Source organism: Oncorhynchus keta, unplaced genomic scaffold (genome assembly GCF_023373465.1).
Source record: "Oncorhynchus keta strain PuntledgeMale-10-30-2019 unplaced genomic scaffold, Oket_V2 Un_contig_23339_pilon_pilon, whole genome shotgun sequence".
In the NCBI taxonomy this organism is placed as follows: Eukaryota; Metazoa; Chordata; class Actinopteri; order Salmoniformes; family Salmonidae; genus Oncorhynchus; species Oncorhynchus keta.
The window spans coordinates 45,444-71,115 of NW_026283323.1; positions in this window are offsets into that span (position 1 = coordinate 45,444).

A 25,672-nucleotide genomic window follows, 5' to 3' on the forward strand; every position below is an offset into this window, starting at 1 on the left:
GGACAGGAGGAGGAGGACAGTAGCAGGAGGAGAAGAGAACAGGAGGAGGAGGAGAGGAAGACAGGAGGAGAAGAGGAGAAGGGGAAGAGGACAGGGGTAGGACAGGAGAGGGAGGAGAGGAGGACAGGGGGAGAAGAGGCAAGGAGATGAGGAGGAGGAGGACAGGAGGAGGAGGAGGACAGGAGGAGGATGATGAGGAGGAGGAGTGAGGACAGGAGGAGGAGGGGGACAGGAGGTGGAGGTGGTGGAGAGGAGGACAGGAGGAGGAGGAGGAGGACAGGAGGACAGGAGGCGGGATTTGTTTGAATAGAACCTAGTATTGGCCTGTTTGAATGTCTCAGCAGTCTCAGCAGGAGGAGGAGAAGAGGACAGGGGGAGGAGGAGAAGAGGGACAGGTGAGGAGGAGGACAGGATTATAAGGGGAAGAGGGGAGGAGGACAGGGGGAGGACAGGAGGAGGCGGAGAGGAGGACAGGGGGAAAAGAGGAGGAGGAGAACAGGGGGAGGAGGAGGACAGGAGGAGGACAGGAGAAGGAGGAGAGGAGGACAGGAGGAGGAGGAAGAGGAGGACAGCAGGAGGAGGAGAAGAGAACAGGAGGAGGACAGGACTAGGAGATGAGGACAGGGGGAGGAGGAGAAGGACAGGGAGAAGAGGATAGGAGAAGGAGGAGGAGGAGGAGAAGAGAACAGGAGGAGGACAGGGGAAGAGGAAAGGACAGGAGGAGGAGAGGGAGGACAGGAGGAGGAGGAGGAGGACAGGAGGAGGAGGACAGGAGGAGGAGGAGGACAGGCAGAGGAGGAGGACAGGGGGAGGGGGAGGAGGACAGGGGGAGGAGGAGGACAGGAGAAGGAGGAGAGGAAGCACAGGGGGAGAAGAGGACAGATGAAGAGGAGGACAGGGGGAGGAGGAGGAGGACAGCAGGAGGAGGAGAAGAGAACAGGAGGAGGACAGGACTAGGAGAGGAGGACAGGGGAGGGAGGAGGAGGACAGGGGGAGGAGGAGGAGGAGGACAAGGGGAGAAGAGGACAGGGGACAGGAGGACAGGAGGAGGAGGAGGACAGGAGGAGGAGGAGAGGACAGTGTGAAGAGGAAAGGACAGGAGGAGGAGGAGGCCAGGGGGAGGAGTAGGAGGAGAACAGGGGGAGGAGGAGAGGAGGACAGGGGGAGAAGAGGACAGGAGAAGAGGAGGACAGGAAGAGGAGGAGGACAGCAGGAGGAGGAGAATACAACAGGAGGAGGACAGGACTAGGAGAGGAGGACAGGGGGAGGAAGAGGAGGAGGACAGGGGGAGGAGGAGAAGGACGGGGAGAAGAGGACAGGAGGAGGAGGAGGAGGAGGAGGAGGAGGAGGAGGAGGAGGAGGAGAAGAGAACAGGAGGAGGACAGGGGGAAGAGGAAAGGACAGGAGGAGGAGAGGGAGGACAGGAGGAGGAGGACAGGAGGAGGACAGGAGGAGGAGGAGGAGGAGGAGGACAGGAGGAGGAGGAGGAGGAGGACAGGAGGAGGACAGGAGGAGGAGGAGGAGGACAGGACGGAGAAGGAGGACAGGGGGAGGAGGAGGACAGGGAGAGGAGGAGGACAGGAGAAGGAGGAGAGGAGGACAGGGGGAGAAGAGGACAGGAGAAGAGGAGGGCAGGAGGAGGAGGACAGCAGGAGGAGAAGAAGAGAACAGGAGGAGGACAGGACTAGGAGAGGAGGACAGGGGGAGGAGGAGGACAGGGGGAGGAGGACAGGGGGAGGAGGCGGAGGACAGGGGAGGAGGCGGAGGACAGGGGGAGGAGGAGAAGGACAGGGGAATGGGGAGGAGAAGGACAGGGGGAGAAGAGGACAGGAGGAGGAGGAGGACAGGAGGAGGAGGAGGACAGGAGGAGGAGGAGGAGGATAAGAGGAGGACAGGAGGAGGAGGAGGAGGAGAAGAGAACAGGAGGAGGACAGGGGGAAGAGGAAAGGACAGGAGGAGGAGGAGGAGGACAGGAGGAGGACAGGAGGAGATGGTGGAGGAGGACAGGGGGAGGGGGAGGACTGGGGGAGGAGGAGGACAGGAGAAGGAGGAGATTAGGACAGGGGGGGAAGAGGACAGGAGAAGAGGAGGATAGGAGGAGGAGGAGGACAGCAGGAGGAGGAGAAGAGAACTGGAGGAGGACAGGACTAGGAGAGGAGGACAGGGAGGGGAGGAGGAGGAGGACAGGGGGAGAAGAGGACAGGAGAAGAGGAGGACATGAGGAGGACAGCAGGAGGAGGAGAAGAGAACAGGAGGAGGACAGGAATAGGAGAGGAGGACAGGAGGAGGACAGGAGGGGATGAGGACAGGAGGAGATGAGGACAGGAGGAGGAGGAGGACAGGAGGATGGATTTGTTTGAATAGAACCAAGTATTGGCCTGTTTGAATGTCTCAGCAGGTCACTATTTTGTCTCCTGCTGCATCACCCATGGAGGTCCCTTAACAGGCCCTTTTAGTGGACAGATGAGATGGGCTTCCTTCCCTGAGCTACACTCTGATGTCTGAATCTGACTCCATCATGATGTATTCTCCACCATTCAGATGACTTATTAAACCCACCATGCCACACAGCTCGCTCATAGTCCTCTCAATAGACATGAGAATCACACAGGAATCAAATGGAGCTCAATGACACCCTTATGATTTCCTAAATTCTGTTAACTCACCCGTGTACAGTGATTTGATGGTTTAATGGTTTCATACACCTGGGTTTTAATGGCTGACTGACTGCTGTGGAGCAGAACCTATTAAGGGCCATACAGACCAGACAGGGATGCGTATTTCACGCTGTTCATCCAGACTAAAAAAAAATGAATCCTCCTCTACTGGTTAGCTAGTTCCCATGGCGACACAGAATGCATATTAAATATTAATATCCCTCCTCAGAATGCAAATGTAACTTTTTATTGACCCTTCTCTGAGATACACAGCGTTGGCTTTCATTGGCCAGCACCAGCTGTCAGGAGAGGTTGATTTCCAGCGTGTCTCTCACGGCGCCTCCTGTCCTCTCCTTCAGACGTTTTTGGAATGTGTGTTTGTATGTGTTGCACCACTTGCAGATTACTTCAGGTGAAGCTGCTGAGGTAAGCATATGTTTGACAGTTTGAAACCGGAGAAGGGTCCACATCCACACCATCACATAATCATGAAGTGATTGAAATGAAAACCTCATTCGTATTCATTTTAAGACCAAATTTGGAGACCTGGGCAGCCTCCAGACCTCCCACTTCTTGTGTTGTGTTTCAACTTTGAATGAAAACAAGGGGGTTGAGACCTGTGCCGCTTTGGGCTGGCCTTCTGGGCAAGGTGAGTCTTTAGTTGAGACCTGTGCCGCTTTGGGCTGGCCTTCTGGGCAAGGTGAGTCTTTAGTTGAGCCCTGTGCCGCTTTGGGCTGGCCTTCTGGGCAAGGTGAGTCTTTAGTTGAGCCCTGTGCCGCTTTGGGCTGGCCTTCTGGGCAAGGTGAGTCTTTAGTTGAGCCCTGTGCCGCTTTGGGCTGGCCTTCTGGGCAAGGTGAGTCTTTAGTTGAGCCCTGTGCCGCTTTGGGCTGGCCTTCTGGGCAAGGTGAGTCTTTAGTTGAGCCCTGTGCCGTTTTGGGCTGGCCTTCTGGGCAAGGTGAGTCTTTAGTTGAGCCCTGTGCCGCTTTGGGCTGGCCTTCTGGGCAAGGTGAATCTTTAGTTGAGCCCTGTGCCGCTTTGGGCTGGCCTTCTGGGCAAGGTGAGTCTTTAGTTGATCACTGAGCCGCTTTGGGCTGGCCTTCTGGGCAAGGTGAATCTTTAGTTGAGCCCTGTGCCGCTTTGGGCTGGCCTTCTGGGCAAGGTGAGTCTTTAGTTGATCACTGAGCCGCTTTGGGCTGGCCTTCTGGGCAAGGTGAGTCTGTCTCCACCAGTATCTCAGGTTCCCTCTAAATCAGACTGTCTCCACTAGTATCTCAGGTTCCCTCTACATCAGAAACAACCACAACTGGTACAGATTCAGGTTCCCTCTGGATCAGATTGTCTCCACCAGTATCTCAGGTTCCCTCTAAATCTGACTGTCTCCACCAGTATTTCAGGTTCCCTCTAAATCATAATTTATACTGTCTCCAACAGTATAAAATTGTATTTGTCACATGCTTGGTAACAACCGGTGTGGACTAACTAACTACTATCTATCCTACCCTGTCTTTCTAAGGTCTTGAAAGCCAAGTGAACAAACAGATTACCGACCATTTCGAATCCCACCGTACCTTCTTCACTGTGCAATCTGGTTTCAGAGCTGGTCATGGGTGCACCTCAGCCACGCTCAAGGTTCTAAACGTCATCATAACCGCCATCGATAAGAGACATTACTGTGCAGCCATATTCATCAACCTGGCAAAGGCTTTCGACTCTGTCAATTACAACATTCTTATTGGCAGACTCGACAGCCTTGGTTTCTCAAATGATTGCCTAGCCTGGTTTACCAACTACTTCTCAGACAGAGTTCAGTGTGTCAAATCGGAGGGCCTGTTGTCCAGATCTCTTGAAGTCTCTATGGGGGCGCCACAGGGTTCAACCCTCGGGCCGACTCTCTTCTCTGTATACATCAATGATGTTGCTCTTGCTGCTGGTGATTCTCTGATACACCTCCACGCAGACGACACCATTCTGTATACTTCTTGCCCCTCTTTGGACACTGTGTTAATTAACCTCCAGACGAACTTCAATGCCATACAACTTTCCTTCCGTGGCCTCCAACTGCTCTTAAATGCAAGTAAAACTAAATGCATGCTATTCAACCGATCGCTGCCTGCACCTGGCCGCCCGTCCAACATCACTACTCTGGACGGTTCAGACTTAGAATACGTGAACAACTACAAATACCTGGGTGTCTGGTTAGACTGTAAACTCTCCAACCAGACTCATTTAGCATCTCCAATCCAAAATTAAATCTAGAATCGGCTTCCTATATCGCAACAAAGCATCCTTCTCTCATGCTGCCAAACATACCCTCGTCAAACTGACCATCCTACCGATCCTCGACTTCGGTGATGTCATCTATAAAATAGCCTCCAACACTCTACTCAACAAACTGGATGTAGTCTATCACAGTGCCATCCGTTTTGTCACCAAAGCCCCATATACTACCCACCACTGTGACCTGTACGCTCTCGTTGGCTGGCCCTCGCTTTATATTCGTCGCCAACCCCACTGGCTCCAGGTCATCTACAAGTCTCTGCTAAGTAAAGCCCTATCTCAGCTCACTGGTCACCATAGCAGCACCCACTGTAGCACATACTCCAGCGGGTATATCTCACTGGTCACCCACTAAGCCAATTCCTGCTTTGGTCGTCTTCCCTTCCAGTTTTCTGCTGCCAATGACTGGAACGAACTGCAACAATCTCTGAAGCTGGAGACTCATATCTCCCTCACTAGCTTTAAGCGCCAGCTGTCAGAGCAGCTCACAGATCAGTGCACCTGTACATAACCCATCTGTAAACAGCCCATCTATCTACCTACCTCATCCCCATACTGTATTTATTTATTAATCTTGCTCCTTTGCACCCCAGTATCTCTACCAGACTGGGAGGGACAGACCAGGGCAGGGGGGGAGGCAGCTGTACCAGACTGGGGGGGACAGGGCACCTGTACCACACTGGGAGAGACAGACCGGGGCAGGGGGGTGCAGACCATGAAGATGATATAATCGCAAACCAGAATGGTAATACAAATCGCTAACGTCCAGACCAGAGTAGATGGTCACATAAAAGCAGGGAGCAACATGTTTGGTGATCAGTTCCAGTGTGATAGAGGAGGAACATACATGTGAGATGAGTAAAGCAGCAGGTAAACATTATTAAAGTGACCAGTGTTCCATTATTAAAGTGACCAGTGTTCCATTATTAAAGTGGCCAGTGTTCCATTATTAAAGTGACTAGTGTTCCATTATTAAAGTGACCAGTGTTCCATTATTAAAGTGACCAGTGTTCCATTATTAAAGTGACCAGTGTTCCATTATTAAAGTGACTAGTGTTCCATTATTAAAGTGACTAGTGTTCCATTATTAAAGTGACCAGTGATTCCATGTCTATGTATATTGGGCAGCAACATTTAATGTGCAGGGTTGAGTAACCGGGTGGTAGCCAGCTGGTGATGGCTGTTTAACAGTCTGATGGACTTGGGATAGATGCTGTTTTTCAGTCCCTCGGGCCCAGCTTTGATGCACCTGTACTGACCTCGACTTCTGGATGCTAGCGGGGTGAACAGGCTGTGGCTCGGGTGGTTGATGTCCTTGATTATCTTTTTTGCCTTCCTGTGATATCGGGTGCTGTATGTGTCCTGGAGGGCAGGCAGTGTACCCCCGGTGATGCGTTAGGCAGACCGCACCACCCTCTAGAGAGCCCTGCTGTTGCGGACGCTGCGGTTTCCGTACCAGGCGGTGATACAGCCTTTACAGGAAGCTCTCAATTGTGCATCTTGTACATGTTGGAAAGAGTCTTAAGGGCAAAGCAAAAATGTTCAGCCTCCTGAGGTTGACGAGGCACTGTTGCACCTTTTTCACCACACTGTCAGTGATGTGTACTGCGAGGAACTTAGGGGCGTGCTCCCTCTGTTGTTCCTGAAGTCCTTGATCAGCTCCATTTAGTTGACGTTGAGGGAGAGGTTACTTTCCTAGCACCACTCCGCCAGGACTGTTACAGTCCTACTGCTGTTGTGTAGTCTACAAACTTGATGATTGAGTTGAGGTGCGTGGCCACACAGTCATGGGTGACCAGAGAGTACAGGGCTGAGCACGCACCCTTGTGGTGCACCTGTATAGAAGATCAGCGAAATGGAGGTTTCGCACCTTCAGCAAACCTGGGCAAACTATCAGGAAGTCCAGAATCCAGTTGCGTAGGGTGGGGTTCAGACCCAGAGCCCCGAGCTTAATGATGAGCTTGGAGGGTACTATGGTGTTGAAAGCTGAGCTATAGTCAATGATTGAATCGTCTGTTGATCTATTGGGGTGGTAAACACATTGAAGTGGGTCTGGGGTGCCAGGTATGGTAGAGGTGATATTATCTTTAACCTCTCAAAGCACTTCATCATGACATAAGTGAGTGCTACAGGGTGATAGTCATTTAGTTCAGTTACTTTCGTTTTCTTGGGTACAGGAACAATGGTGGACATCTTGAAGCATGTGGGGACAACAGACTGGGATAGAGAGAGATTGAATATGTCCGTAAACACACCAGCCAACTGGCCAGCACATGCTCCGAGGATGCGGCTTGGGATGCCGTCTGGGCCGGCAGCCTTACGAGGGTTAATACCTTTAAATGTCTTACTCACGTCTGCCATGGAGAATGAGAGCGGGCTGCGTCGATGGCACTGTGTTATCCTCAAAGAGGGCGAAGAAGGTGTTTAGCTTCTCTGGCAGCAAGACGTCAGTGTCCACTATGTGGCTGGTTTTCCCTTTGTAATCCATAGACCCTGCCACATACGTCTCGTTGAATTGCAACTCCACTTTGTTTGACATTTTGCTTGTTTGATTGCCTTGTGGAGGGAATAACTACACTGTTTGTATTCATCCATATTCCCAGTCACCTTGCCATGGTTAAATGCATTCAGTTTTATGTGAACGGTGCAATCTATCCACGGTTTCTGGTTTGGGTAGGTTTGAATAGTCAAAATGGGAACAATATCCCTCTACACTTCCTGATGAACTCAGTCACTGTCTCCATGTATACGTCAATGTTATTCTCAGAGGCTACCTGGAACATTTCCCAGTCCACGTGATCAAAATAATCTTGAAGCATGGATTCTAATTTGCCAGACCAGCATTGAATAGACCTTAGCACGGGTACATCCTGTTTGAATTTCTGCTCATAGGAAGGAGGAGCAAAATGGAGTTGTAATCTGATTTGCTGAAAGGAGGGCAGGGGAGGGCCTTGTAGTCATCTCAAAAGGGGAGTAGCAGTGGACACGTGTTATACCAGAGCAACATCTACAGGTAATGTGTTGATAAAACTTCAGTAGCGTTTTCCTCAAATTTGCTTTGATAAAATCCCCAGCTACAATAAATGCCGCCTCAGGATATGTGGTTTACAGTTTGCAAAAAGTCCAGTGTTCATTGAGGGCCATCGTGGTATCGACTTGAGGGGGAATATATTTGGTGGTGAGTTATTCTAGGTCAGGTGAACAAAAGGTCTTGAGTTGCTGTTATTTTTTTATTTCACTTGTATTTAACCAGTTGACCAGTTGAGAACAAGTTCTCATTTACAACTGCGACCTGGCCAAGATAAAGCAAAGCAGTGCGACAAAAACAACAACACAGAGTTACACATGAGATATTAACACTGGATTGAAAGATGTGCAGATGAGGATGTGCAAGTAGAAATACTGGTGCTCAAAAGGGCAGAAAAACAAAAACAAATATGGGGATGATGTAGTTGTGTGGGCTATTTACAGATGGGCTATTTACAGATGGGCTGTGTACAGATGGGCTGTGTACAGATGGGCTATTTACAGATGGGCTATTTCCAGATGGGCTATTTACAGATGGGCTGTGTACAGATGGGCTATTTACAGATGGGCTGTGTACAGCTGCAGCAAATGGTAAGCTGCTCTGACAGCTGATGCTTAAAGTTAGTGAGGGAGATATAATTCTCCAACTACAGTGATTTTTGCAATTCGTTCCAGTCATTGGCAGCAGAGAACTGGAAGGAAAGGAGGCCAAAGGAGGTGTTGGCTTTGGGAATGACCAGTGAAATATACCTGCTGGAGCTTGTGATACAGGTGGGTGTTGCTATGGTGACCAGTGAACTGAGATAAGGTGGAGCTTTACATAGCAAAGACTTATAGATGACCTGGAGCCAGTGGGTTTGGCGACAAATATGTAGCGAGGACCAGCCAACGAGAGCATACAGGTCGCAGTGGTGGGTAGTATATGGGGCTTTGGAATACAAAATGGATGCACTGTGACAGAAGTCAAGGATTGGTAGGATAGTCAGTTTTACGATGGTATGTTTGGCAGCGAGAGCGAAGGAGCCTTTGTTTCAAAATAGGAAGCTGAAAATGATTATTTGCTGCAGGAGGGACTGGTGAACTTCACAAAATAGACCGCATCATGAGGAGGAAAATTATGTGGATATATTGAAGCAACATCTCAAGATATCAGTCAGGAAGTTCAAGCTTGGTCGCAAATGGGTCTTCCAAATGCACAATGACCTCAAGCATACTTCCAAAGTTGTGGCTAAATGGCTTAAGGACAACAAAGTCAAGGTATTGGAGTGGCCATCACAAAGCCCTGACCTCAATCCCGTATTAAATTTGTTGGCAGAACTGAAAAGTGTGTGCGAGCAAGGAAGCATATAAACCTGACTCAGTTACACCAGCTCTGTCAGGAGGAATGGGACAAAATTCACCCAACTTATTGTGGGAAGCTTGTGGAAGGCTTCCCGAAACGTTTGACCCAAGTTAAGCAATTTAAAGGCAATTCAACCAAATACTAGTTGATTGTATGTAAACTTCTGTCCCACTGGGAATGTGATGAAGGGAAAAAAAGCTGAAATAAATCATTCTCTCTACTATTATTCTGACATTTCACATTCTTAAAATAAAGTGGTGATCCTAACTGACCTAAAACAGGGAATTTTTACAAGGATTAAATGTCAGGAAATGTGAAAAACTGAGTTTAAATGTATTTGGCTAACATGTATGTAAATTTCCAACTTCAACTTTATGTGTTTTTGCTGTTTGTTCTTTGTTATAGAGCCAAAAAGTTTGGAGAAGTGGTTTTGGATAGATAATGCTTCGTGTTGTTTAGAGTTTTCCAATTTTCCCAGAACTGGTTAGATTCTATGTATTCTTGTAGTGATGCTCGTTCTTTGTCCGTAGTGTATTTCTGTATTGTTTTGTGATTTGTGATTGTTTTTGGTTGGATAGGTTTCTAAATTTCTCTCCGTCTCTCTCTCTCTCTCTCTCTCTCTCTTTCTCTCTCTCCCCTCTCTCTAAATCTCCCTCTAGGCCCCCAGGACCCCTGGTGTGGTGATAGTAGAAGAGATCACGGACACTACAGCCACCCTGTCTTGGAGTGGAGGGTGGACAACCACAGCCCCATCAGCAGCTACAATCTCCAGGCCCGGAGCCCTTTTCCCTGGGCTGGCAGACCCTCAGGACAGGTATGGATGCTGTCCTGTTTTAGGCCAGAGATGTTTAGCTCCATAGGGGATGTATTGCATTGTGGAAAACGATATGGAGGCCAGAGATGTTAAATTGCATACAGGATATATTGGCTTGTGGAAACCGATATGGAAGGAAATATAAACTCTAGACTTCGAATGTCCCCGACTGGAGACTAATGCTGGATGTGCATTGTTTTGTTCTTGTCCATGATGATGAATTCATTGTAACTGTAATTTCCTGTTCAGAACTTGGCTGTTGTTCAAAAGAACTTAATAAAAACAAGTCTGTGGAGCTCAAAAGGTCATTTCAGTGGTCTAAATTACATGCAGAATTATGTCAGATTTTACCGGAAAATTAACCTCTATCCGTTAAGAATGGCAAAGCTGATTCCTGAGTTGGCAGTGAGAAACCACAGGATTTTTACTGAGCTTTCGCTATTTCATTGGGTTTATTTCCCCGTACCATGACAGTAATAGCGTATAATTATCTGTTCATGTCAGAGGATGACTGCTGACTCAGTAGGTGTAATCTGCACCGCTGCTGCTTCGGCGTTGGGAGGATAATAATAATAGAAAAGTTTAGAGCTCCATAATGAATCATGTCCATAGATTTAGGATGATTCACAATAACTGTGGCCCAAATGACACCATATTCCCTAGATAGAACACTACTTTTGACAAGAGCACTATGGTGATCCCTATGGGCTCTGGTCAAATGTAGTGCACAAGTGAATAAGGTGCCATTTGGGATACAACCCTTTTCATTTTGTTATTTTACATTAAGCCGTGTTCATTAACATAGAACATGAAGAAAGGCCATTAGGCCTTGTTCAACAACACAGACTGGGAAGAAAGGCCATTAGGCCTTGTTCAACAACACAGACTGAGAGGAAAGGCCATTAGGCCTTGTTCAACAACACAGACTGGGAAGAAAGGCTATTAGGCCTTGTTCAACAACACAGACTGGGAAGAAAGGCCATTAGGCCTTGTTCAACAACACAGACTGGGAAGAAAGGACATTAAGCCTTGTTCAACAACACAGACTGGGAAGAAAGGCCATTAAGCCTTGTTCAACAACACAGACTGAGAAGAAAGGCCATTAGGCCTTGTTCAACAACACAGACTGGGAAGAAAGGACATTAAGCCTTGTTCAACAACACAGACTGAGAAGAAAGGCCATTAGGCCTTGTTCAACAACACAGACTGGGAAGAAAGGCCATTAGGCCTTGTTCAACAACACAGACTGGGAAGAAAGGCCATTAGGCCTTGTTCAACAACACAGACTGGGAAGAAAGGCCATTAGGCCTTGTTCAACAACACAGACTGTGAAGAAAGGCCATTAGGCCTTGTTCAACAACACAGACTGGGATGAAAGGCCATTAATCCTTGTTCAACAACACAGACTGAGAAGAAAGGCCATTAAGCCTTGTTCAACAACACAGACTGGGAAGAAAGGCCATTAGGCCTTGTTCAACAACACAGACTGGGAAGAAAGGCCATTAGGCCTTGTTCAACAACACAGACTGGGAAGAAAGGCCATTAGGCCTTGTTCAACAACACAGACTGTGAAGAAAGGCCATTAGGCCTTGTTCAACAACACAGACTGGGATGAAAGGCCATTAATCCTTGTTCAACAACACAGACTGAGAAGAAAGGCCATTAAGCCTTGTTCAACAACACAGACTGGGAAGAAAGGCCATTAGGCCTTGTTCAACAACACAGACTGGGAAGAAAGGCCATTAGGCCTTGTTCAACAACACAGACTGGGAAGAAAGGCCATTAGGCCTTGTTCAACAACACAGACTGGGAAGAAAGGCCATTAGGCCTTGTTCAACAACACAGACTGGGAAGAAAGGCCATTAGGCCTTGCCACAGACTGGGAAGAAAGGCCTTGCCTTGTTCAACAACACAGACTGGGAAGAAAGGCCATTAGGCCTTGTTCAACAACACAGACTGGGAAGAAAGGCCATTAGGCCTTGTTCAACAACACGGACTGGGAAGAAAGGCCATTAGGCCTTGTTCAACAACACAGACTGGGAAGAAAGGCCATTAGGCCTTGTTCAACAACACAGACTGGGAAGAAAGGCCATTAAGCCTTGTTCAACAACACAGACTGGGAAGAAAGGCCATTAAGCCTTGTTCAACAACACAGACTGGGAAGAAAGGCCATTAGGCCTTGTTCAACAACACAGACTGGGAAGAAAGGACATTAGGCCTTGTTCAACAACACAGACTGGGAAGAAAGGCCATTAAGCCTTGTTCAACAACACAGACTGGGATTAAAGGCCATTAGGCCTTGTTCAACAACACAGACTGGGAAGAAAGGCCATTAATCCTTGTTCAACAACACAGACTGGGAAGAAAGGCCATTAGGCCTTGTTCAACAACACAGACTGGGAAGAAAGGCCATTTGGCCTTGTTCAACAACACAGACTGGGAAGAAAGGCCATTAGGCCTTGTTCAACAACACAGACTGGGAAGAAAGGACATTAAGCCTTGTTCAACAACACAGACTGGGAAGAAAGGCCATTAAGCCTTGTTCAACAACACAGACTGAGAAGAAAGGCCATTAGGCCTTGTTCAACAACACAGACTGGGAAGAAAGGACATTAAGCCTTGTTCAACAACACAGACTGAGAAGAAAGGCCATTAGGCCTTGTTCAACAACACAGACTGGGAAGAAAGGCCATTAAGCCTTGTTCAACAACACAGACTGGGAAGAAAGGCCATTAGGCCTTGTTCAACAACACAGACTGTGAAGAAAGGCCATTAGGCCTTGTTCAACAACACAGACTGGGAAGAAAGGCCATTAAGCCTTGTTCAACAACACAGACTGGGAAGAAAGGCCATTAGGCCTTGTTCAACAACACAGACTGGGAAGAAAGGCCATTAGGCCTTGTTCAACAACACAGACTGGGAAGAAAGGCCATTAGGCCTTGTTCAACAACACAGACTGGGTGGAAAGGCCATTAGGCCTTGTTCAACAACACAGACTGGGTGGAAAGGCCATTAGGCCTTGTTCAACAACACAGACTGGGAAGAAAGGCCATTAGGCCTTGTTCAACAACACAGACTGGGAAGAAAGGCCATTAATCCTTGTTCAACAACACAGACTGGGAAGAAAGGCCATTAGGCCTTGTTCAACAACACAGACTGGGAAGAAAGGCCATTAGGCCTTGTTCAACAACACAGACTGTGAAGAAAGGCCATTAGGCCTTGTTCAACAACACAGACTGGGAAGAAAGGCCATTAGGCCTTGTTCAACAACACAGACTGGGAAGAAAGGACATTAAGCCTTGTTCAACAACACAGACTGGGAAGAAAGGCCATTAGGCCTTGTTCAACAACACAGACTGGGAAGAAAGGCCATTAAGCCTTGTTCAACAACACAGACTGGGAAGAAAGATATTTTAGGGGGGGTTGAGAAGGATTACTTTATCCTATCCTAGGTATTCCTTAAAGAGGTGGGGTTTCAGGTGTCTCCGGAAGGTGGTGATTGACTCCGCTGTCCTGGCGTCGTGAGGGAGTTTGTTCCACCATTGGGGGGCCAGAGCAGCGAACAGTTTTGACTGGGCTGAGCGGGAACTGTACTTCCTCAGTGGTAGGGAGGCGAGCAGGCCAGAGGTGGATGAACGCAGTGCCCTTGTTTGGGTGTAGGGCCTGATCAGAGCCTGGAGGTACTGAGGTGCCGTTCCCCTCACAGCTCCATAGGCAAGCACCATGGTCTTGTAATATTATTAGTATTAAATTCAGTATTTCATATTACAGTATATCTACAGTATTATTATATTATTATTATTAAATTCAGCATTTCATATTACAGTATATCTACAGTATTATTATATTATATTATTAGTATTAAAGTCAGTATTTCATATTACAGTATAACTACAGTATTATTATATTATATTATTATTATTAAATTCAGTATTTCATATAACAGTATATCTACAGTATTATTATATTATATTATTATTATTAAATTCAGTATTTCATATAACAGTATATCTACAGTATTATTATATTATATTATTAGTATTAAATTCAGCATTTCATATAACAGTAGAACTACAGTATTCTTATATTATTATTATTATGTTATCAAAGCACACAACACTTAGTACAATACCCTAAAACTGACTGTATCATACTGTACAAAATTAAAAGCTACCATCATTGGAGTGAATGTTTGACTACAGTATTTTACTGTAATTACAAGGATTGGTGAAAGCATGTTGGCTGCTAGGTAAAGTATTTACACATTACAGCATATTAATGAATATTTGGTGTTTCATATGACTTACACTTCTAGAGCCAAAGGCTTCCAAACTGGTGACTACATGGCAAAACAGACTAAAAGAACATGGCAACATGCTCAACCATTTCAGGGTTATGACTTCCTGCCACTCCAATTTGTCCCCTATACATTTTAAATGGATGAGGCACTGTAACCTCATAAGGAGTTTAATTGGTACAGCATTCTCACTCAAGGGTGCAACAAATATAGCCTCTTACAAGAGACGCCTCAAAATAAATGAATGAGACAGAAACAACAACACCGTGCACCCACTAGCAGTCAATCGGTTTTTGGACCACCAAAAATACAATATGGCACTGTATTCTGTGGGGTTGAATTACACTACCATTCGAAATACAGCTATTCTTTCCAAGCCGACAACATTTTCCCACAATGCACCATCTTTTACAGTAAAACGTTTCAGATGATTTTACTGTGGATGATACCCCAAATGACAGTATAAACGACAATTTTCCATTACTGTGTGTTTGTATCTGGTTGAAGAGACGGAGCTAGTTATACACAGTGTATAATATGAACATTGACAAATAGGCTCTATGCATTACACCGCATCCAATGTTCTAATTTACTTCCTACCGGGTTGATGACTTCCGGAGAGATTTCTGCTATTGTTTTCATCATTAGCTTGCTAGCTATCTAACTGATGTCGATACATTTATAGCTGAAATAGTTCACAATGACTACTTTTAAATTACAGCCCCACATGATTACTGTTCTCTGATCTGGTCCAGACACATGATTACTGTACCGTCTCTGATCTGGTAAAGACACATGATTACTGTGCCTTCTCTGATCTGGTCCAGACACATGATTACTGTACCGTCTCTGATCTGGTAAAGACACATGATTACTGTACCGTCTCTGATCTGGTAAAGACACATGATTACTGTGCAGTCTCTGATCTGGTCCAGACACATGATTACTGTGCCGTCTCTGATCTGGTCCAGACACATGATTACTGTGCCTTCTCTGATCTGGTCCAGACACATGATTACTGTGCAGTCTCTGATCTGGTCCAGACACATGATTACTGTACCGTCTCTGATGCGGTCCAGACACATGATTACTGTGCCGTCTCCTATCCGGTCCAGACACATGATTACTGTACAGTCTCTGATCTGGTCCAGACACATGATTACTGTGCTGTCTCTGATCTGGTAAAGACACATGATTACTGTACCGTCTCTGATGCGGTCCAGACACATGATTACTGTGCCGTCTCCTATCCGGTCCAGACACATGATTACTGTACAGTCTCTGATCTGGTCCAGACACATGATTACTGTGCTGTCTCTGATCTGGTCCAGACACATGATTACTGTGCCGTCTCCTATCCGGTCCAGACACATGATTACTGTACAGTCTCTGATCTGGTCCAGACACATGATTACTGTACCTTCTCTGATCTGGTCCAGACACATGATTACTGTACCGTCTCTGATCTGGTCCAGACACATGATTACTGTGCAGTCTCTGATCTGGTCCAGACACATGATTACTGTACCGTCTCTGATCTGGTCCAGACACATGATTACTGTGCAGTCTCTGATCTGGTCCAGACACATGATTACTGTACCGTCTCTGTTCAGGTCCAGACACATGATTACTGTACCGTCTCTGATCTGGTCCAGACACATGATTACTGTACCGTCTCTGATCTGGTCCAGACACATGATTACTGTGCCGTCTCTGATCTGGTCCAGACACATGATTACTGTACCGTCTCTGATCTGGTCCAGACACATGATTACTGTACCGTCTCTGATCTGGTCCAGACACATGATTACTGTACCGTCTCTGATCTGGTCCAGACACATGATTACTGTTCTCTGATCTGGTCCAGACACATGATTACTGTACCGTCTCTGATCTGGTCCAGACACATGATTACTGTACCGTCCCTGATCTGGTCCAGACACATGATTACTGTTCTCTGATCTGGTCCAGACACATGATTACTGTACCGTCCCTGATCTGGTCCAGACACATGATTACTGTACCGTCTCTGATCTGGTCCAGACACATGATTACTGTGCCGTCTCTGATCTGGTCCAGACACATGATTACTGTGCCGTCTCTGATCTGGTCCAGACACATGATTACTGTACCGTCTCTGATCTGGTCCAGACACATGATTACTGTGCCGTCTCTACTTTGGTCCAGACACATGATTACCGTGCAGTCCTTGACCCTGCAGCCCTGGACATGGCAAACCATAAGCACGTAAGAGAAATTGAGGAGCTTCAATCCAAGCTGGAGAAACTGACCACCCAACACGGCTTTGGTCTACAGCGATTTGCTGGTTCTGACGAGGATATACATTTTTACACAAGGTACAGTAATCATTCATGACTTTATTGTCTCCATGGCGAAATTTTGTTTCAGCGTCATGTACACATTTAAAGTAGCATTTAAATACAAAACAAAATTGACAATACAACCTTCATAACAGTTACATACCAATAAAACATTTTTAATAAACAGACTAGGCTGGTGGCCTTACTGACTCGATAGGAACATTATCCCTTTAGCTATTTAGGAGGGAGGCACAAATGACTGTCTAGTTGTTTTTCCTGCTGAGGGTTGCCCTATACCATATTTATTATTATCAAGTATTGTTTATTTACTATGAATTATTATCCCAAAGTCCATCTTACATTTAAGAACATGTTCACTGTTATTTAAATTAAACACTGAAGTGATAGATGTGCAGAAGACGAGTGTTGCAAGTAGCGGTACTGGGGTGCAATGGAGCTAAATAAATAACAATATGGTGATGAGGCATGTCATGACGTTGCCCTCTTTGGGTACAGCAAGCCCCACCCCCTCTCCCTGTCTCCTACACCCAGGCTGCTGTGGTCAGAGAGGTCGTAAATTCCTGGAGGAGATTATCTCCTCATGGCCACAGTGTAGAGACAGAGTGCATTTTCATAGAGAACAAAGGAATTTCTTCCACCTCACAGAACTGGAGAACCAAACTTAATTCATGTTCTGGAGAAGGTATAAACGATCGGTGAAGAATCCAGCTAAGAACTGGTCCGTTTGGTACAATTTTGTGAAACTCATGGGAGTCGGTGGAACCCCGTTCCCAGACAGGTTAACTAAATCAGAGGACCGCCCATGAGCACAGTTAGGACCTGGCGTCATGAGAAAGCTTTTTCTGCTCTCCCGAATAAAACCCCCACTTTGAAAATTTCTCAACAGATCATGTTGTTCTCAATTACGAGAGGACAAAGGTTGCAGACCAGCTTACCTCGATAGCGAGAGGGACAAGGTTTGAGACCAGACTTCTGAATATTTTAACCATCCCACATGGTTAAACTCTTAGACTATTGATACCGACAGAATAAGAACAAGTCTTTGATATTAATTACTAGTCTGCCGACAACCACCGAAACATCTATTCTATAACGACATGAATGAATGTCACTCTGAACTCCCCATTCTAAGAGAGAGAGAGAGGACGGACAGACTCCAACATAAACTTTTCAACAGAGACCCAACGACACACTGATTGTAAATATATATATTGATTGCAATTATTCCCGAATGAGTGAGCGTTCATGTGCAAAGGATTAGCATTTCAATTGTTATAATTATCAACTCTGTGTTGTCTTTGTCACGCCTTGGTCATAGTATTTTGTGTTTTCGTTATATATTTGTTCAGGCCAGGGTGTGACATGGGTTTATTTTGTTGTGTTTCGTATTGGGGTTTTGTAGGCATTGGGATTGCAGCTGAGTAGGGGTGTAGCATAGGCTTGGCTGCCTGAGGCGGTTCTCAATCAGAGTCAGGTGATTCTTGTCTCTGATGAGGAACCGTATTTAGGTAGCCGGGGTTTCACTGTGTATTTTGTGGGTGATTGTGCCTATCTCTGTGTAGTTGTTCACCAGACAGGCTGTATAGGTTTTCACGTTCCGTTTGTTGTTTTGTATTTGTATAGTTATTTCATGTATTCGCTATTCGTCATTAAAGAACATGAGTAACCACCACGCTGCATTTTGGTCCGACTCTCCTTCAACAAACGAACGCCGTTACAGTCTTATCTCAGTCAACCCCTACTTCCCTTTTGTACACCAAGCCACGATGCTGGTTTATCCCACTAGGGAAACACCGTTGTCATTTCCTTGTAACTATCGACTGTTTGTGTGAATTTGCATTTCTGTGAATAACTTAGTAAACAAATTATTTTAAGACAATTGATGTATGGATGACTCATAGTGAAGACTTGGTTCGTGTAGTTAACCAACAATTTACGATGTTTGGAATGAGACTTAAAAAAAAAATATTTAACCTTTATTTAACTAGGTAGGCAAGTTGAGAACAAGTTCTCATTTACAATTGCGACCTGGCCAAGATAAAGCAAAGCAGTTCGACAGATACAACGACACAGAGTTACACATGGAGTAAAACAAACATACAGTCAATAATACAGTATAAACAAGTCTATATACGATGTGAGCAAATGAGCTGAGATAAGGGAGGTAAAGGCAAAAAAAGGCCATGGTGGCAAAGTAAATACAATATAGCAAGTAAAACACTGGAATGGTAGTTTTGCAATGGAAGAATGTGCAAAGTAGAAATAAAAATAATGGGGTGCAAAGGAGCAAAATAAATAAATTAATTAAATACAGTTGGGAAAGAGGTAGTTGTTTGGGCTAAATTATAGGTGGGCTATGTACAGGTGCAGTAATCTGTAAGATGCTCTGACAGTTGGTGCTTAAAGCTAATGAGGGAGATAAGTGTTTCCAGTTTCAGAGATTTTTGTAGTTCGTTCCAGTCATTGGCAGCAGAGAACTAGAAGGAGAGGCGGCCAAAGAAAGAATTGGTTTTGGGGGTGACCAGAGAGATATACCTGCTGGAGCGCGTGCTACAGATGGGTGATGCTATGGTGACCAGCGAGCTGAGATAAGGGGGGACTTTACCTAGCAGGGTCTTGTAGATGACATGGAGCCAGTTGGTTTGGCGACGAGTATGAAGCGAGGGCCAGCCAACGAGAGCATACAGGTCGCAATGGTGGGTAGTATATGGGGCTTTGATGACAAAACGGATTGCACTGTGATAGACTGCATCCAATTTGTTGAGGGAAATTGGGGAATGGTAGAGGCAGTCTGGTGGTGAATAAGGGGGATGGTAGAGGCAGTCTGGTGACGAATATGGGGAATGGTAGAGGCAGTCTGGTGACGGATATGGGGAATGGTAGAGGCAGTCTGGTGGTGAATATGAGGAATGATAGAGGCAGTCTGGTGGTGAATATGGGGAATGGTAGAGGCAGTCTGGTGGTGAATATGGGGAATGGTAGAGGCAGTCTGGTGGTGAATATGAGGAATGATAGAGGCAGTCTGGTGGTGAATATGGGGAATGGTAGAGGCAGTCTGGTGGTGAATATGGGGAATGGTAGAGGCAGTCTGGTGGTGAATATGGGGAATGGTAGAGGCAGTCTGGTGGTGAATATGGGGAATGGTAGAGGCAGTCTGGTGGTGAATATGGGGAATGGTAGAGGCAGTCAGCATAGACAGGCTAGTGGTGAATATGGGGATTGGTAGAGGCAGTCCCTATTACTTCTGGGCCCTGGTCAAGAACCCTATTCCTTATGGGCCCTGGTCAAGAACCCTATTCCTTCTGGTTCCTGGTCAAGAACCCTATTCCTTATGGGCCCTGGTCAAGAACCCTATTCCCTTTGGGCCCTGGTCAAGAACCCTATTCCTTCTGGTTCCTGGTCAAGAACCCTATTCCCTTTGGGCTCTGGTCAAGAACCCTATTCCCTTTGGGCCCTGGTCAAGAACCCTATTCCTTCTGGTTCCTGGTCAAGAACCCTATTCCTTCTGGTTCCTGGTCAAGAACCCTATTCCCTTTGGGCCCTGGTCAAAAGAAGTGCTTTATAACTGGAATTGGGCCATTTGGGACGAATCCATCTACTTTTTTTTAGCCAACTGTTCACTGACTTGCCCTATGGATAATTGGTTTAACCTTGACAAGCTGGGTTTGTGGCTAGCCAGCCGGCATTGGCTATCCCAGCCAGCCAGTCCTGTCCTGTCATATTTATCTTTACAATATTAGAAAGTCAGCCATAATAAGGAATCAGAGAGTACGATACAATATAACTGTAGTGGATCATCAGAGCGTATAGTGATCAGTTCAACTGCAAGTGTATCTGCATTGTGGCAAGATTACATCATACCATTCCACGAGTGTATTTCAATAACAGAGTTATGATTCGAATATACAATATTTTCCCAACTGCAATGCTGCGGTGTCAACATGTCCTGTTTAATTCTGAGCCAACATCTCTGTTCTCCACTGATGTATTTCGACTGTTCTGGCCCTGTTTATCATGCAGTTCTGGTTGTGAATGTCTCTCTATCTCCCCTCTCCCTCCGTCCTCTCCAGACCCAGAGCCAGTGACAGGGGACATGGAGTCAGCCATGGCTGTGGACCTGAACCCCTGGGTGGACTATGAATTCAGGGTGGTGGCCAGTAACGCTATCGGGACAGGAGATCCCAGTGCCCCATCCAGAGGGGTCCGGACTAAAGAAGCAGGTAACTTTAGTGTGTGTGTGTGTGTGTGTGTGTGTGTGTGTGTGTGTGTGTGTGTGTGTGTGTGTGTGTGTGTGTGTGTGTGTGTGTGTGTGTGTGTGTGTGTGTGTGTGTGTGTGTGTGTGTGTGTGTGTGTGTGTGTGTGTGTGTGTGTGTGAAACTGTGCCACCAACACCACCTCTGTGGGTCCCTCATGATGGCCTAGCAGGTGGAGGTCTGGTTGGGGTGTGGGCCTAGCAGGTGGAGGTCTGGTTGGGGTGTGGGCCTAGCAGGTGGAGGTCTGGGTTGATGTGTGGGCCTAGCAGGTGGAGGTCTGGGTTGGGGTGTGGGCCTAGCAGGTGGAGGTCTGGTTGTGGTGTGGGCCTAGCAGGTGGAGGTCTGGTTGGGGTGTGGGCCTAGCAGGTGGAGGTCTGGTTGGGGTGTGGGCGTAGCAGGTGGAGGTCTGGTTGGGGTGTGGGCCTAGCAGGTGGAGGTCTGGGTTGGGGTGTGGGCCTAGCAGGTGGAGGTCTGGTTGGGGTGTGGGCCTAGCAGGTGGAGGTCTGGGTTGGGGTGTGGGCCTAGCAGGTGGAGGTCTGGTTGGGGTGTGGGCCTAGCAGGTGGAGGTCTGGGTTGGGGTGTGGGCCTAGCAGGTGGAGGTCTGGTTGGGGTGTGGGCCTAGCAGGTGGAGGTCTGGGTTGGGGTGTGGGTCTAGCAGGTGGAGGTCTGGTTGGGGTGTGGGCCTAGCAGGTGGAGGTCTGGGTTGGGGTGTGGGCCTAGCAGGTGGAGGTCTGGTTGGGGTGTGGGCCTAGCAGGTGGAGGTCTGGTTGGGGTGTGGGCCTAGCAGGTGGAGGTCTGGGTTGGGGTGTGGGCCTAGCAGGTGGAGGTCTGGTTGGGGTGTGGGCCTAGCAGGTGGAGGTCTGGTTGGGGTGTGGGCCTAGCAGGTGGAGGTCTGGTTGGGGTGTGGGCCTAGCAGGTGGAGGTCTGGGTTGGGGTGTGGGCCTAGCAGGTGGAGGTCTGGTTGGGGTGTGGGCCTAGCAGGTGGAGGTCTGGTTGGGGTGTGGGCCTAGCAGGTGGAGGTCTGGTTGGGGTGTGGGCCTAGCAGGTGGAGGTCTGGTTGGGGTGTGGGCCTAGCAGGTGGAGGTCTGGGTTGGGGTGTGGGCCTAGCAGGTGGAGGTCTGGGTTGGGGTGTGGGCCTAGCAGGTGGAGGTCTGGGTTGGGGTGTGGGCCTAGCAGGTGGAGGTCTGGGTTGGGGTGTGGGCCTAGCAGGTGGAGGTCTGGGTTGGGGTGTGGGCCTAGCAGGTGGAGGTCTGGTTGGGGTGTGGGCCTAGCAGGTGGAGGTCTGGGTTGGGGTGTGGGCCTTGCAGGTGGGGGTCGGGTTGGGGTGTGGGCCTAGCAGGTGGAGGTCTGGTTGGGGTGTGGGCCTAGCAGGTGGGGGTCTGGTTGGGGTGTGGGCCTAGCAGGTGGAGGTCTGGTTGGGGTGTGGGCCTAGCAGGTGGAGGTCTGGGTTGGGGTGTGGGCCTAGCAGGTGGAGGTCTGGGTTGGGGTGTGGGCCTAGCAGGTGGAGGTCTGGGTTGGGGTGTGGGCCTAGCAGGTGGAGGTCTGGGTTGGGGTGTGGGCCTAGCAGGTGGAGGTCTGGGTTGGGGTGTGGGCCTAGCAGGTGGAGGTCTGGTTGGGGTGTGGGCCTAGCAGGTGGAGGTCTGGGTTGGGGTGTGGGCCTAGCAGGTGGAGGTCTGGTTGGGGTGTGGGCCTAGCAGGTGGAGGTCTGGTTGGGGTGTGGGCCTAGCAGGTGGAGGTCTGGGTTGGGGTGTGGGTCCAGCTGGGTGAGAACATATAGTATATATGGCATATATTATTATTATTATTATATAACTGACTACAGTTCAATCCAAAAATATTTTTTCTCTCACTAAGCGAAAGCATCATGTTTAACTGACATGTTTTTCTTACTCAACTAGCAAAACAAAAGAACCCGTCTCGGCAGTATACTATTTCTAAAATAGAAATATACAAAGCATTCATGAAATCAGTATCTCCTGTTAAAAACGCAATGCAGATAAAGCAGCTGGTAAAATAGACTATTTACACCAGTCAACTTTGCTACGGCATTTCTTTGCGTCCCAAATGGCACCCTATTCCCTCTGTAGTGCACTATTTTAGACCAGGACCCAAAGGGTTCCTATTCCCTCTGTAGTGCACTACTTTAGACCAGGGCCCAAAGGGTTCCTATTCCCTCTGTAGTCCACTACTTTAGACCAGGGCCCAAAGGGTTCCTATTCCCTATGTAGTCCACTACTTTAGACCAGGGCCCAAAGGGTTCCTATTCCCTATGTAGTCCACTACTTTAGACCAGGCCCCAAAGGGTTCCTATTCCCTCTGTAGTCCACTACTTTAGACCAGGGCCCAAAGGGTTCCTATTCCCTATGTAGTCCACTACTTTAGACCCGGGCCCAAAGGGTTCCTATTCCCTCTGTAGTCCACTACTTTAGACCAGGGCCCATAGGGTTCCTATTCCCTATGTAGTCCACTACTTTAGACCAGGGCCCAAAGGGTTCCTATTCCCTATGTAGTCCACTACTTTAGACCAGGGCCCAAAGGGTTCCTATTCCCTCTGTAGTCCACTACTTTAGACCAGGGCCCAAAGGGTTCCTATTCCCTCTGTAGTCCACTACTTTAGACCAGGGCCCAAAGGGTTCCTATTCCCTCTGTAGTCCACTACTTTAGACCAGGGCCCAAAGGGTTCCTATTCCCTCTGTAGTGCACTACTTTAGACCAGGGCCCAAAGGGTTCCTATTCCCTCTGTAGTCCACTACTTTAGACCAGGGCCCAAAGGGTTCCTATTCCCTCTGTAGTGCACTACTTTAGACCAGGACCCAAAGGGTTCCTATTCCCTCTGTAGTCCACTACTTTAGACCAGGGCCCAAAGGGTTCCTATTCCCTCTGTAGTCCACTACTTTAGACCAGGGCCCAAAGGGTTCCTATTCCCTCTGTAGTCCACTACTTTAGACCAGGCCCCAAAGGGTTCCTATTCCCTCTGTAGTGCACTACTTTAGACCAGGGCCCAAAGGGTTCCTATTCCCTCTGTAGTCCACTACTTTAGACCAGGGCCCATAGGGTTCCATTTGGGATGTAGACTGTTTCTGTTCCTAACTGTGCGTATGTATGTAATCCAAACCAGGGATTGTTTTCCAGAAATATAATATATAAACCTGGCCATGGCTGAGGTGCTGAGGCTCTGAGTGGCTGAGGCTATAATACTCTGAGTTGCTGAGGCTCTGAGATTCTGAGAGGCTGAGTGGCTGAGGCTCTGAGTGGCTGAGACTCTGAGTGGCTGAGACTCTGAGTGGCCCAGTGGCTCAGGCTCTGAGGTGCTGAGGCTCTGAGTGGCTGAGGCTATAATACTCTGAGTTGCTGAGGCTCTGAGATTCTGAGAGGCTGAGTGGCTGAGGCTCTGAGTGGCTGAGACTCTGAGTGGCTGAGACTCTGAGTGGCTGAGACTCTGAGTGGCCCAGTGGCTCAGGCTCTGAGTGGCTGAGGCTCTGAGTGGCTGAGACTCTGAGTGGCCCAGTGGCTCAGGCTCTGAGTGGCTGAGGCTCTGAGTGGTTGAGGCTCTGTGGCTCTGAGACTCTGTGTCTCTGTGGTTCTGAGGCTATGTGTCTCTGTGTCTCTGAGACTGTGGCTCTGAGGCTCTGGGGCTCTGGGGCTCTCTCTCTGTGGCTATGAGGCTATGAGGCTCTGAGGCTCTGTTTCTCTATGTCTCTGTCTCTGTGTCTCTGTCTTGCATCTGCTTATTTAACAAACTCCTCAACCAATTAAAGCAGCTGCTCACATGCCCAAGATCACCATGCGCAATACCAAGCGTCTGCTGGAGTGGTGTAAAGCTTGCCGCCATTGGACTAGGGAGCAGTGGAAATGCGTTCTCTGGAGTGATTAATCACTACTCTTCACCATCTGGTAGTCCGACGGACAAATCTGGGTTTGGCGGATGCCAGGAGAACGCTACCTGCCCCAATGCATAGTCCCAACTGTAAAGTTTGTTGGATGAGGAATGATGGTCTGGGCCTGTTTTTCATGGTTTGGACTAGGCCCCTTACTTCCACTAAAATGATATGTTTTTATGTTTTATTAAAGTGAATCAGCTTTAAAATTGCAGCTAGATTGTGGCTTCCATCAATGTAATTGTCTGCATCATCTCCAATCACCCAACATCAGTACCAGTCTCGCTAATACTCTTGTGGCTGAATGTAATGAAATCAAATCCAATCGAATCAAATGTTATTTGTCACTTGCGCCGAATGCAAGTCGTGGCCAAAAGTCTTGAGAATTACACAACAATGAATTTCCACAACGTTTGCTGCTTCAGTGTCTTTAGATATTTTTGTCAGATGTTACTATGGAAGACTGAAGGATAATTACAAGCATTTCAAAGGCTTTGATTGACAATTATATGAAGTTGATGCAGAGTCAATATTTGCATTGTTGACCCTTCTTTTTCAAGACCTCTGCAATCCGCCCTAGCACGCTGTCAATTAACTTCTGGGCCACATCCTGACTGATGGCAGCCCATTCTTGCATAATCAATGCTTGGAGTTTGTCAGAATTTGTGGGTTTTTGTTTGTCCACCCACCTCTTGAGGATTGACCATAAGTTCTCAATGGGATTAAGGTCTGGGAGTTTCCTGGCCATAGACCCAAAATATCGATGTTTTTTTCCCCGAGCCACT